The sequence below is a fragment of the Pan paniscus genome, chromosome 6 (assembly GCF_029289425.2).
Source record: "Pan paniscus chromosome 6, NHGRI_mPanPan1-v2.0_pri, whole genome shotgun sequence".
Classification (NCBI taxonomy): domain Eukaryota; kingdom Metazoa; phylum Chordata; class Mammalia; order Primates; family Hominidae; genus Pan; species Pan paniscus.
In genome coordinates this window covers 15,918,495-15,933,216 of record NC_073255.2, presented here as the reverse complement: position 1 = coordinate 15,933,216, position 14,722 = coordinate 15,918,495, and the positions used below count along the sequence as shown (strand labels likewise).

General features: G+C 35.6%; 1 protein-coding gene across 12 annotated transcripts in view; it reads right to left on the bottom strand.

Annotated features, from left to right (window-relative positions):
* PHF14 (PHD finger protein 14) overlaps nucleotides 1–14,722 on the bottom strand; it is a 230,174-nt gene that overhangs the window by 64,769 nt on the left and 150,683 nt on the right. The window lies entirely within an intron of this gene.

The window sequence follows — 14,722 nt, the reverse complement described above, 5'->3', positions numbered from 1 at the left end:
ATGTGAAACATAATTTTCAAAGACATGTTGTATTTATCAACATATAAGAAATAATAGAGGTCAATTCGCTTGTTAAATAGTAAGATCACACGTGCTACCTTTTTTCAGTGCTTCAGTCTCTAAGTGAAGAGCTTTTGAGCACATTCTGAATCTGATACTCTGAGAACTACTTTGTCTGTAGTTTACTACTGGAAAAGTATAATGCAAGAGGAAGCAACCAAATCATTTATAATAGAAATACAATTAACTCTTAATTACATGCACAAATAATAGAGATGAGAAGACAACTGAAAATATGTATTTGTATTTCACTTTGAAATGCATCCAAATATAGACACATTAGATATGGAAATCTGCTTTAACCCCCAATTAAATTCAAGTTGATAAGTTTGATAAAAACTAAAAAGCTATTGCTAATATCCCTACATCCTAAATTTCACTAAAATAAGCTAGAATAAGCAATGTGACTTCTCTTGGCTCCTATCTTCCCAGGACAAAAAACTGTGCAGTATTTTAAATCAAAGATCAAGTTTGGGCTTTGTATTTATTTCATATGCAACTAGTAAACAAATTAATGTAGAAAAAATTGTTTTCAAAGGGCTTCACTGATGCACATACCAGTAACTATCAATATATTCTGTATCTTATATAGTTAGAATTGCCTGTTAAGAGGAAGTATCTACTTTTTTTGTCCCAACAAAGTCAAATATGCTAAAGCAGTGTAGTGCGGTGAGGCAGTATGCCTAATTAGTGCATGAACTGTATGGTTAAGGCTGCCTAGACTCAAATTATAATTCCACCATTTTCCAGTTGTATAATCTTGGGCAAGTAATTCTTCTCATTTTCCTCACCCATAAAATAGTAATGAAATCAGTATCTATCTCATGCAGTTGTTATGAGGATTAAATGAGATCAAATGTGGAAGGCACTAGCACACTGACTGGCATATAAGCCCTCAATAAATCTTGGCAACTAATGTGAAGGTCAGTAGATTTTATCATACACTATGGTAGTATTTTTCTGGAAGGGAAGAAATTATATTCTAATACATAACTTAATTTACATAATATCATTTAAATATATAACTGGAATAATTTCTATTTCACACTGCTTAGTGTCTATGTACCCCAGTTACCTCTCTTCTAAAATGGAGATATATATACCTCATAGGACTGTTGTAAGAACTGAATGTGATAGTAGAGTCAAAGACCAGAAAACATAGTCTGGGATACAGTAAGCATCTAACATTATCATTACTATAATTCCCAGGCCAAAATGACTTTAAAATAACATTTTGCTGGGGAAATCAATCAAATTTCAAAATTTGTGTCCAGTCCTATTTTCAAATTCATTTCACCTCGTTTCATTATTATGTCTATTTCAAATGTCTATTTCATATGTCCAAAGAAATATAAAATCAATACAAATGAAAACCTTGATACAGGAGTAACAGATGAAACAGAATGCTTAATTTAAAAATGAAAGAAAAATCAAAAACAATATAGTTGGCTTTTCAACTAGAAGTTGGATTATACTTGTTTTGTATGACTCCAAGTGTTTAAATTTTTAGTAAAGACATATCATCAGCTCATTTAGAGAAATTGTCAATAGTCAATTGTCAATAGTTCCTGCCAAGAGGGAGGAAGGGGCTCACAGCTCTATCCTTGACAAAGCTCATTCCCTGCTGCTTACTAGTGATGCTAGGCAGATAAATCAAGTGTCAGATGAATGGTGAGATTACAGACTTTAGGATCTTTTTTGAAACTGTATATTTGTTTTGAAATCTTTCAGTTATAAAAGTTACATAACTTAAGACAAAATGAAGTTAATGTCTTCGTTTTAAAGATAAGACAATGATCTTAGAGGTAACTTGATTCAAGGTCATTCATCTAGTCAACAGCAGAACTGTGGTAAGAGTCTTAGTCTTTCCAAATGATTAAGTATGTAATATATAATCCTTCCCTTGTATAATTTAACAATATTAACACGCTGCAATGGAGGATAAATTAAAACTGCAAAAACAAATCTTACAGAAATATAAATGTGTAAAATGAGAACTACTTCACTGCTGTAGGTGCTTGAAATTATAATGTTTATTACTCTAAAATTGTGTACCCCAGAAATACCACACTTCACTATGTAATATATACCATGTTCAGGCTTCTGTTTTCTTTAAATACAAATTACCTGACTATACTGCATCTATTAAAAATTTGTTAAAAATTTTAAAATCCAAACATTTATAACATAAACAAAAAATATTTATGAATAATACAAAGACACTTAAAGGTCTGATGTTATAATACAGATTTTAAGTCAAAGAATGTGATACAATAAATACTAAATGTGTTAGACAGGTTAGCCATTCCATGTGTCTAACAAGATCAGCAAATCAACTTAATTATAGAAAAAATATACCAAGTAAACATTTTTTAATTTAAATTTCATCAGAATACCACCTTAATAAGAAAAATTCAGTGGCAGCTGGGCTAGACTCATTATCCAAATATGAATATTTTTTAAATTAAACCTCTCTTCCCTGATTTTTACTAATAGAAAAGCATTTTTGAAAAGAACTTTTAAAAATTATAGCACAAAATTTACTTAATTTTCTAATTCCTTCCTTAGAATCTAATCTCTTCGTGACATACAATGAAGCATCATTTTAAGTCTAAAGACATTTATCTTAAGTCACTGATCACTGCTTTTTATAAAACCTGGTCTAAGGCAAAAAGGAAACATTCTTAGTGGCAAGGATGGCCAAGTAACTTTTATGAACAAGAATACAAAGCATTTAATTTTAAATCTTACACTGTTGTGTGTGTAAGGCCTCTGTTACCCTAAATTGTTCAGTAAATGTCCAAGACAGCCTTGGAATTATGGTATTTAGAGAAAGAGGTAAAGAACAGCAGGGTGCAGTGGGGATTAAAGAAGGAAGACAACATATGCCCTGCTCTGGATATTAGTGAGGACAATGGTGCACTTTCCACAAGAACTGGAGTTCAAGTTCTGGCCATTTTATCAGGTGAGGAAACGAGCCAGAAGGTTGGGGGAAGTGAGACATAGTAGAGCTGCAGAACCCAATCATACACTAGCAATAAAAATGAGGAGAGGCAAGGCAGACAGGGATCCAAGGGAGAGATAATCAGAAGTGAGGAACAGAGAAAGAAGGCAAGAGAAAACAGCAAAGAAGCTAAGGTGAACAGAATAACATGGCAGAAAACAGAGGCTAGACACTGCGAAAGGTCTCAAGGAAGCCATAGGAATGGGAAAGGAAAAGAATGGATCAAGAAATGTTTTAATAGAAAACTGTTCCCAAAATATTCTGATATTTTCAGCTTTCAAATTATATACATGGCTAAAGTTTTTTAAATGTTTTGAACAGAATCATTAAAATGTCTGAATAGAAGTAAATACATTGAGATAGTGTAAGATTATAGGTGATTTAAAATTACTTTTTATATTTTTGTATATAAATTTTTATAATTAACAAAAGCTTTTAAAAGAAAAATATTAATTTTTCTACTCACAGTCCTTTAACTTTTTAAAAAAGACTTTTTTAAAGGAATATGATAGATTTACAGAAAAATCAGGTAATATATAGATTCAAATACACTCCCTCTTATCTACACACACACATACACACACCCCTTCCTGTAAATTTAAATGTTAAAGTCTTCATTTTCCCACCATGGGCTGTTTGACAGCTAGAGAAAAGATGAAGGAGAAGATAGAATAGAGGAAGGGACAAACAAGATTTGGAAGAGTGTGCACTTTATTGATTCTTATGTAGTACAATGATATTAAACAAGATGCTGAGTTAGATAAATGGGTATCAACAATGAACTTTGAGAATGTGAAGGGAAGGCAAACTTTCAGATGAGGATTGAACTAGCCTGAACTCTGCCTCTAGCACTAACTGTGGTAAGGGAAAGTATTCAAACAATAGCTGCATAACAACATGGTGGGGATACTGCTGATGAAGTTCAAAAGTCAGGTAAATTTTTGAAGAGCTCAATATCTCAAATTCCTCCTACCGTTGAATCCTAATTCACCAAGAAATTAAATTGTGATTTCAAATGATAAAGGCCTACTACTATGCCTAATGATAATCCCTAGTCATAATTTAGAAAACTGAGGAGACTCTGATATCAATACCTATGATAGATTAGTCACCTTAAATCTATCAACATTAGCTTTTATTGATAAAATATTATCTATTTTAGGTGTCATAATAATTCTCCATTGTGGCAATATGAATAAAATACATTAAAAAGTTCTAGTCCTGGCTGGGCACGGTGGCTCGCGCCTGTAATCCCAGCACTTCGGGAGACTGAGGCAGGCGGATCACCTGAGATCGGGAGTTCGAGACCAGCCGGACCAACACGGTGAAACCCCATCTCTACTACAGATATAAAATTAGCCGGGCATGGTGGTGCATGCCTATAATCCCAGCTACTCGGGAGGCTGAGGCGCGAGAATCACCTGAACCTGGGAGGCGGAGGTTGCAGTGAGCCGAGATCAAGCCATTGCACTCCAGCCGGGGCAACAAGAGCAAAACTCCGTCTCAAAAAAAAAAAAAAAAAAAGTTCTAGTCTACTATCGTTGGGGCAAAATACTATCAATGAAGTAAATAGGTACTAAGATTAAATGTACTGAATTGGCTGAAATCATTTGAAGATAAGTTTTTTTTTTCCAGTATATAGTGATAAGTCAAAATTCCAGAAAAACACCAACAGAAATTGGTAAACTCAAGAAACAACTTTACTTCCTATGTAGTTCCTTATTAATCACCATGACTGTCCTGTGGGAAGATTATCTTGAGTTCTTTTTGAATGGCTATAAAAACTCGATATATCCAAACAGTTCTTAAAGGTCTACTTTTCAAATCTGCTTTATCTTTTTCTTTTTCTTTTCACATCTGCTTTATAATTGGCAACAACCAAATAGAGCTTTTAATAAAGTGTTAAAAGGCTGCTGGGTTCTGTCCCAGGCTAAAGCAACATACGATATGAAATACCTGTAAATGAACTGGAAAATGGCATCCAGTTCCCTTTCTCCTGTAAGATGGAACTGTCAGGTCTGTATTAGCATTCAAAAACTTTAGGATAAGAACATCCTAAAGTAAAAATATATTTGATGCTAGTTACTGATGAGGAATAATTGTGGAGGATGATCTTCTTTACAAAATTCCCTTTCTCCTATAAGTGAAATTGTCAGGTCTGTATGAGCATTCAAAAACTTTAGGATAAGAATATCCTACAGTGAAAAATTTTTTGATGATAGTTACTGATAAAGAGTAATTATGCAGGATGATCTTCTTTACAAAATACATGGATGGCCCTAAATGGTTTTAATCCCAGTTGAAGTTTACATGCAAATATCCATGCATGCATATACTCAGACACCGAAAAAGAATAAAAGAACCAAAATGAACGTTGCATGACTGGGAAAACCATGTGATTAAGGAAGACCTCTTTATTCCTTATTTAAAATAAACCTTTAAAAGTTAGCATTCTGACAAAGATATAAATCTCTTGGGATTCTCAGTGGACTAAACCTCACAGCACCTTGAAATAGAATTACTAGTTATGAATTCAGAGTATAGCCCCAAAGCTGACCTTCTATATACAGGTAGAGATATATCCCCTGACTAGAGAACTACTAGAAAAAGATCAGTCTCCAATTTCAAAGGTGATGAGAGTAGGGTAAAAAAAAAAATCTACAGAATCCAGTTGAGGTTTTATCTCATACTCTAGCTGAGATGTCCGTGATGATGCTTGATACTTACATCATGCAGGGATTATCATTTTGTAGGTGATTATAGGAGCTTCTCATTTGAAACACAGAAAATAGAAAATTATTTGACTTTTTTTACTTCTCCCAATTTAGTAGATAACGAATACAATTTAAAATCCACTGAAAAAAATTTATTCTCTACATTTAATGGATGCCTGAGAGTATTAAGAATTAATTCTCCCAGGAAACCCAGGTTGAGAAAACCTGATCTTATTTCCATTTACTTCTAGGGATATAGGATTAAATGAAATGCCCTTGACTCTCAAAAAAAATTGGGAAATAGTTCAGCAAAAAGTTCACAGAGGAAATTGAGTTAATTACAGAATAAAGACCCATCATATCCTCAGAGCAAATTATTTTTTGAGAAGCAGCACAGCCTCATGCTTAAAAGTACAGATTCTGGAGAAGTAGCTCCTGGACTAAAATCCCAGCTCTGTCAGTATCAGCCTGACACCTTGAGAAAATGACTTAATCTCCACTTGCCTCAGTTTTCTCACTTATAAATGTAAATAAAAACAGTAACCACCTTATAGAGTTTAAGGATTAAATAAGTGTATAAAATAATTAAATAATGTTTGGCATATGGTTGTGGTAAGTGCTTACTTACCTTCACTATGAGTTCAACTCAACCACTCTTACTATCACTACAATTTGTTCTAGTTTACTACTACTGCTATTACTATAAAGCTGAAGATAGTGATTACTGGCAGTTGACTTGTGTTCCCTCAGGCTCAGTAAAGTTTCTGAAGTTTCTTTGAACTGCCTCTGGCTAGAATGGAAAAACAATAACAACAACAACAACTGGAAATAACACTCCTTCTATCTTAGCAAGAAAAAACAAGATAAACTACAAAATTATAACTTTTCAAGCCATCAGAGAGCTGATGTCAGAGGGCAACCAAGTGGCCTGAAATACAAGAAAGATAGACCCCATAAAAGAAGGATGGGGTCTGGATCACCTGTGGCAGAGCATGAGAGGAAGAGCTGCTCAACACTACACGAGTAAGAATTCAGTTATAAATTTTAAAGGTTTGCTAAAGGTCAAATGTTGGCTAATATCAGAGTACAGAAGCCTTGGGAGCCACAGCCCCAGGGACAGTTACCTTCATTCACAAACTTTTTTCCAGGAACCCTGTGGTAGGCTGAATAACAATACAAAAGAGTCCATGTTCTAATGCCCTGAATCTGTGAATATGTTACCTTGTATGGTAAAAGGGATTTTGCAAATATGATTAAGAATTTTGAGAAGAGGGGCCTGATATAATCACAGGAAAGAGTTCCTATAAGAGAGAAGTAGGAGGAGTCAGAATCAGAGAGATAAATAGATGTGACTATAACTGCAAGAAGTTGGGGGTCATGAACCAAGGAGTGCAGAACAACTCTAGTGCTAGAAAAGGCAAGAAAATGGGTTCTACCCCCAAATACTCTAGAAGAAACCAGCCTTGCTGAACACCTTGACCAAATGAAACTGGTTTTGGACTTATGTCTTCCAAAATTATGAAAAAATTTTGTGTTGTTTTAAGCTACCAAATTTGTAGTAATTTGTTCTAACAGCCAGAGAAAACTAACAGACACCTCCACCAGGTACTCAAGAAAAAGATTCAGACAATTTGGGCCATTAGAAAGACCATTCACTGGTTGGCAGTGTAGACCTGGAGAAGTGGAGCAGCCACCACAGTGGGAAAGACCCAAAGTCTCACCCAGACCCTTCTCCTTTAAGGAATAAAAGCCATAATGTCATTAAAAGAAAGGCTGTAAACCCTGCTGCCACACAGGGAACAGAGTAATCTCACTGTGAAGAGAAAAAAATATAAGAGGAAAAAAAAATCCTCTACTCCTACAGGAGTGACAGGAAACATTTCTGGGCCCAGTGTACTACCCTTGTACTTTTAAAGGTCTCCTACCCCTGAGAGTCAGAAGGAAACTCCCTCACAAGATGTGCCAAAGACACAAGCCAGAATAAGGCTGCCATAGGAAAAAGGGCAGAGAACAATGAAAAACGCCTACACTCAAGAACCAAGCTTGTGGTTCTTTGGAGGCTGAAGGCTGAGTTTGAATGAGGAAAATTAAGAACTCCTTTGGCTAATACCACCAGACCAGCAAGCACTGAGTAATATGTGACAACAGTCTACTGCTAAGTAAGAGGAAAGACAGTGCAATGGGGCTTCTTCAGTAGCACAGGCATACAGAGAAAGGTGAAATTTAACAGGGGAGTACAAATGACAAAAAGCACTCTGGCATTACAACCTCAACCAGAAACACAGGAAATAGTAAAGAAATCCAAAGAAATCTGAAGCCTTGTGGTACACTGAGGTAAGCAGAGCAACAAGAAAATACAAGCCCAGCTCAACTCCAGATTAAACTGATTCAACTCCCCCACACTAACAGCCTTGAAAAAGAACAGGTGTGCCCTTTTCAGGCTAAGTATTCTACTGTTCAACTCATGATGTCCAACATTCAATCAAAAGTTATGAGGCACATAAAATGAAAAAGAAAATCCACTGTCAAGAAACAAAGCAATCAGCAGAACAAACTCTGGGATGATGGAGATATTAGAGATGCAATTAAACTAGAAATCATTAGCAGAAATATATATGGAAAATCCTCCGAATATTTGGAAATAAAATACACTTCTAAATAACCCATGGGTTAAAGAGAAAGTCCTAAGGGAAATTAGAAGTTTAGAATCTAAAGCCTGAAAGCTAGTTTTGCTTGGCAGGGCTGTATCACACTTTCTGACTATAGTGAAAACAGATCACTGTCTCAGGGAGACAACAGATAGAGTGCTATTTCAGAGCAATCTAGAACGTTGCCATGCCAATCTGATTCAAGGGTCACTATTAGGGGGAAAAAAACACCCTTTAACTGGTCTGTTACTTTACAAAAAGAGCTTTTAATAATTCTGAGTTTATCAGCACCTGGCTTCAACATTTTATAATACCATTTTGGCCAAGACAACTGCATCTCCTCCCTAAAAGCCCTAAGAGTCAATGATCAGGTTCAGCGAGTAAAGAATGGAGCTCTTGGTCTCATGACATCCTCACATTAGAACAAAACAAAAAGAGACTTCAAAAAGGCAATTCACTGGGTTTAGATGAGTGATATGTGGGCATATGCAAAAAAGGCATATGCCCTTAAACTCTTAAACTTCTTAAACTTAAACTCTGAGGTACCATTGCTAAATTGTTCACCTACTGATTTGGAATCTTCAAGAGTGAGATCCAGGCCTGTTTTTGCTTATTTTTCTGTAATTCCTTCTATAGGTGATATTTTTGTATCTCTAGCCAATTGAGAACCACTATCTTAGGACTTTAGCATAAGGGCTTCATGCATAAAGCAGTGATTGCCATAGTATAGTCTCCAGATCAGTAATATCTGTATCACTTGGGAACCTGTTAGAAATACAAATTCTTGGTCACCACTTCAGAATTTTAAAACAGAAACCCTTTTAACAAGCCTTTCAGGTGCTTCAAATGCACCCTAATGTTTAAGGACCACTGTCTTAAAATAGAGCAAATTCAGCTGGGATGAAGGTAACCACAAAGAAAAAGGAATAGACGCAAATACAAAACAGATAAAGGGGGTAAAAGACAAATTACAAATATTCCACAACGTTAAAGTGAATCAGCTGACATACAACTAAGCAGAGATAAGTATTATTTATACACAGAGGTATTTCAGTCAGCAAAACAAAGCTTAAAAACGGCAGAGTATTAAAATCTCATCTTGAGGCTCTGCTACATGGTAATTAAATTTCTCTGGAGTTAGCCTGTGACTCAACTAAACCAAGGACACCTACCTAATTCTTTCAGGTGTTCCATTCTTACAGAGCATGATTTCCTGCTGTACCTTCAATATCCACTGAAAGACACAGTCATTTACTTAAAGCAAAGGTCGGAAAATTAGAATTGAATACTTAAGGGGTAAAGAATAAGTGTTTAACAGTTATCAAGTTTATTTCCAGAGTTCTAATCCTCTTTATATTCACTTTTATTTTATTTTCGAGAAAGGGTCTCGCTCCGTCACCCAGGCTGGAGTGCAGTGGCATGATCTCAGCTCACTGCAACCTCTGCCTCCTGGGTTCAGGTGATTCTTCCACCTCAGCCTCCGGAGTAGCTGGAACTACAGGCATGCACCACTACACTCGGCTAATTCTTGTATTTTTAGTAGAGACGGGTTTCACCATTTTGCCCAGGCTGGTCTTGAACTCCTGGGCTCAACTGATCTGCCTACCTTGGCCGCCCAAAGTGCTGGGGTTACAGGCGTGAGCAACGGCAAGCAGCTCCTCTTTATATTTATAATCCCATAACTTTAAATGCTTTCTGAAAATGTCTAATTCAATAGACCTTTAAAAAAAAACCCTCTATTCACCTATTGTATTTTTCTCCAAAAAATAAATACAGCCAACTCATCTTTTTTCTGTTTCTACTCTCACCATTCTCTCCCATTATTCAGCTTAAAGTCATCCAGTTTGCTTTAAACACTTCCCTTTCTTCCTTGCCTTTCCATTTTTCATTAATTATCTGCTACAACCCTAGTGTGATGTTATGTTTCCGAGATCTTTCTAATCCTTTGCATTTCTACTTCCATCAATCTAGGTTCACAGCCCTCAAACTGGTCTTCCTCCAGCTGCCCATGTGTTCATCAGGTATGTCACCACAATATCAACCTTTTACAATCCTCTCCTTTGTATCATCCCTTGTCTTCAATAAATCCCCATTAGACCCCTTAACATCATTAGCTTGCACTCAAGGCCCCAATCTACCTATTCTCTTAAACCTACATCACACATGACTCATATGGTCCCACTTTGTCTTTATTCATGTCTGTTTATTCCCTTGAATGACTGCTACCTCCTGACCCAATCTCCTAAAACCTACTCATACTTCAAGATTCAATTCACCTGTCACCTTGGTTTATATGAAGACTTCTTTATCCTTTTAGGAATGATCCCATTATCCTATGAATTCTTCTGTCTCTTATAAACCCTCTACATAAAAATCTAATGTATAAATAAGTGAATGCCTTTCAGTATCTTTAATATGAAATAGATTCAAAAGTAAATCTGGTGAGAAGAAACAAACACAGGAATCTTATTTTTAAAGGGAAAAACAAGATTCCACAATTTCTTTACAGTTACAAGCTTTGGAAAAAGTCAAATCTTCAGTCAACGTGCTCAATGCTCTACATGAAACTCAACTTTCTTTTAAAAAAAGATCTACATTTACAGACCATGTCACAACAAGGTCCTTGATATAATCAGGCAATTTTGCAGTTCTTTAATAATTGACATAAATGAGTAACCTGAAAAGGAAAATATGGGTCTGGAAGATTTCAGTCACTTATAAGGAAAGTTATTGACTGATATAATTTCACTTGCTTGTGACTGAATCCCATTGATTTAGTCCTCTGTAGGCCTGTCTTCCTTGTGTAGCTATCTTTGTCAACCTGATTCACTGGGCAATTACAGGGAGTGCCTACCAGTTTCATTCAAAGCAGAACTTCTCCTCCTCTTGCTACAATTCATAGAGAATATACTTAAAGAATTACTTTCATGTACTTTGACCAATCACTTCTCACAGAGCTCAACTGGTTGCCTATTTATGAATTAAATCACACTTGAGGCTTCATGCATAATCTTAAGTATAAAAAAAGACACACGTACACACATAAAGAAGGCATGAACAGGCCAAGTGAGGTGGCTCACGCCTGTAATCCCAGCACTTTGGGAGGCTAAGGCGGGCGAATCACCTGAGGTCAGGAGTTCGAGACCAGCCTGACCAACATGGAGAAACCCCGTCTTTACTAAAAATACAAAATTAGCCGGACGTGACAGCACATGCCTGTAATCCCAGTTTACTTGGGAGGCTGAGGCAGGAGAATCGCTTGAACCCAGGAGGTGGAGTTTGTGGTGAGCCAAGATCACGCCAATGCACTCCAGCCTGGGCAACAAGAGTGAGACTCCATCTCAAAAAAAAAAAAAAAAAAAAAGAATGCATGAACAATTCTACACTAAAGTCACATCATAAAGTCACACTTTTAATAGTATATTCATGAGGCAATAATCAACCATTCTAACTTTCTCCTCTTCTACTCATAATACTTTGCTCAAACTTGCCTGAGTATTTGAAGAATATAGACATGTTAAGTATCTCATTAAAAAATCTTTCCAGAGTTCTGAATTTTACTTATTACACCTTTTTTGTCCTTTTTTTCCTTTGTGTGGAGAATGGAGTCTCACTTTATTGCCCAGGCAGGTCTTGAACTCCTGGGCTCAAGCCATCCTCCCACCTCTGCCTCCCTAGGTGCTGGGATTACAGGTATGAGCCACCATGCCCAGCTGAATTTCACCTTTTAGAGAAACCATGCTGTGTTCAAATACGATCCAAGCTTTAAAAGATATACATATATAAAAGTCAATGAATTGTTTGTGCCTCAATGAACATATCCTTACACCTTATTTAGTATACTGCATAACTAATTGAAATTACATATGCAAAAAGCTGATAACTTTAATGTTGTTTTGAGGAAGAGATTTGATGTTTATTTCATTTGAATATGAGTTGCCCTACTCAATGGTTGCTCCTGATAAAAGGTTTGTCTTAGGTTTTTATTTGCTGCGGTTAACTGATCAGGGCTACGTTTTTTTTTTATATATCTACTTAATCTTTGTGTCTGTCTGTGCTCAAAATGAGGCTCTACTTAAATGTTACATTCATGAGATTAATGTCCTTAAAATGTTGTTGAAGATTTTATTTTACTCAGACTCCTACCATTCTAAAATAATACCATGCTCATTTTTTTGTTCCCTTCTAATCTTTAGCCACTTATATGTAACAATTTAGTAGCATATACTTATGACATAAAACAGGTTTCTTAATTCCTATGTAAATATCTTATAATCTATAAATCTATAGGAGATACATAATTTTTTAATACTGATTTGTTATAGTTTATCACTCCCCTCCTATACAATGTTTTCAGTTGTTTTAATTTGGGGAGTTATATATTTACAGTGGGAATAATTTTCCTACTATAACTATAGCTATAAATGTCTTTTTATATTAGCATTTCTTTCTTTGACTATTTCCTTATGATAAATTCCCAGGAGGGTTATTATGATTAAAAAAAATTTCATGACTAACAAAACCAAAACAGTAAGAAAATGAAATTCTTCATTAAAATGAAAAAGCAGGATTATAAATGAAATACATTTATAAAAGACATTTAAAAATGGATGAAAACCAAAAATACTGTTATTTTCATTAGTTATTAATGCATAAAAATTTGACAATTTCTCATGTTGGGAAATAGGACTGTGTGCGTGTGTGCGTGTGTGTGTGTGTGTGTATGTGAACAACACACATTACCTTCTGAAGTTAATACAGTCTGCCCTCCATATCTGCAGGTTCTGCATCAATGGATTCAACCAACCATGGATGGAAAATATTTGGGAAAAATAAACCCAATAAAAAATAGCAATACAACAATAAAAAAAACATGGTATAACAACTATTTACATAGCATTTACATTGTATTAGGTATTATAATAAGTATCTAGAGATAACTGAAAGCATACAGGAACATATGCATAGGTTATATGCAAACATGATGGCATTTTACATAAGGGACTTGAGCATCTTCAGATTTTGATATCCGAGAGTGGTCCTGGAATCAATGCCCCACGGATATGGAGGGATGACTGTAATAATGATAACTCTGCAAAGTTATATTTTATACTGAATTTTAAAAAGTGGACTATTCTATAAATTAGAACTTGTAAAATTATGTTTTATAAATAATTGCCCTGGGTAACTTTTAATTGTTATGTTAGTTTCAAGTTATACACTTTAAAAATCTTTTTGCCCCCATTCGACTTCTTAATCATAATGTTCCTAAATTATTTATTTCTTATTGCATATTTCAAAATGTTTATCCAATGCCAGAAAAGAGTGACAGAGTCTCATACATGTGTCCATATGTATCACACACACACCACACACACAGATGACGCATGGGCCAAATGAAAACACACAGAGATTATTAAGTGAGAAGACCACTGGGAGTCAAATACAGTTGTGGTTATAATCCACAATATAATTAGCAATAGTCAGTAAAAGGAATAATTGTGTGAGTAAAGATTGCTTAGAAGTCAATCATTGGAGCAAAGCCAAAGATTATGGCCCAATATCATAGTACCTATATCTAAAACAACAACAAAAAAACCAGGTCAAGAAAGAAGAACAGTGCTGGCCAGGCGCAGTGGCTCATGCCTGTAACCCCAGCACTTTGGGAGGCCGAGGCAGGCAGATCACAAGGTCAGGAGTTCGAGACCAGTCTGGCCAACATGGTGATACCCCGTCTCTACTAAAAATATAAAAATTAGCTGGGCATGGTGGTGTGCGCCTGTAGTCCCAGCTACTCGGGAGGCTGGGGCAGAAAAATCGCTTGAACTCAGGAGGCAGAGGTTGCAGTAAGCCAAGATCGTGCCATTGCACTCCAGCCTGGATGACAGAGCGAGACTCCATCTTAAAAAAAGAAAAGAAAAGAAAAGAAAAGAAAAGAAAAGAAAAGAAAAGAAAAGAAAAGAAAAGAAGGGGAGTGCTTTCTATTACCATAAAATCACTCCAGGAAGCTAAATTAGGAGTTCTCAATTTGTTAACAAATTTCTTTCAGAATAGAATGAAAAGGGAACCCAGGGACTTTACAAAACAAAGTATACCCTTATTTATTTTATGCTACCCAAAACTGGATTAAGATGTAGTGAGATCTAATTTAACTGACTTGATATTACCCCATGTAAAAATTAGCAAAAACTAATAGTACATACATATTTTTAGATTAAAGATAACGCAGAGATTTCAGTGAAATAGGTACTATCCATAGAAACCCAAGAGGACTAAGGGTAATAAAACTCAAGTAA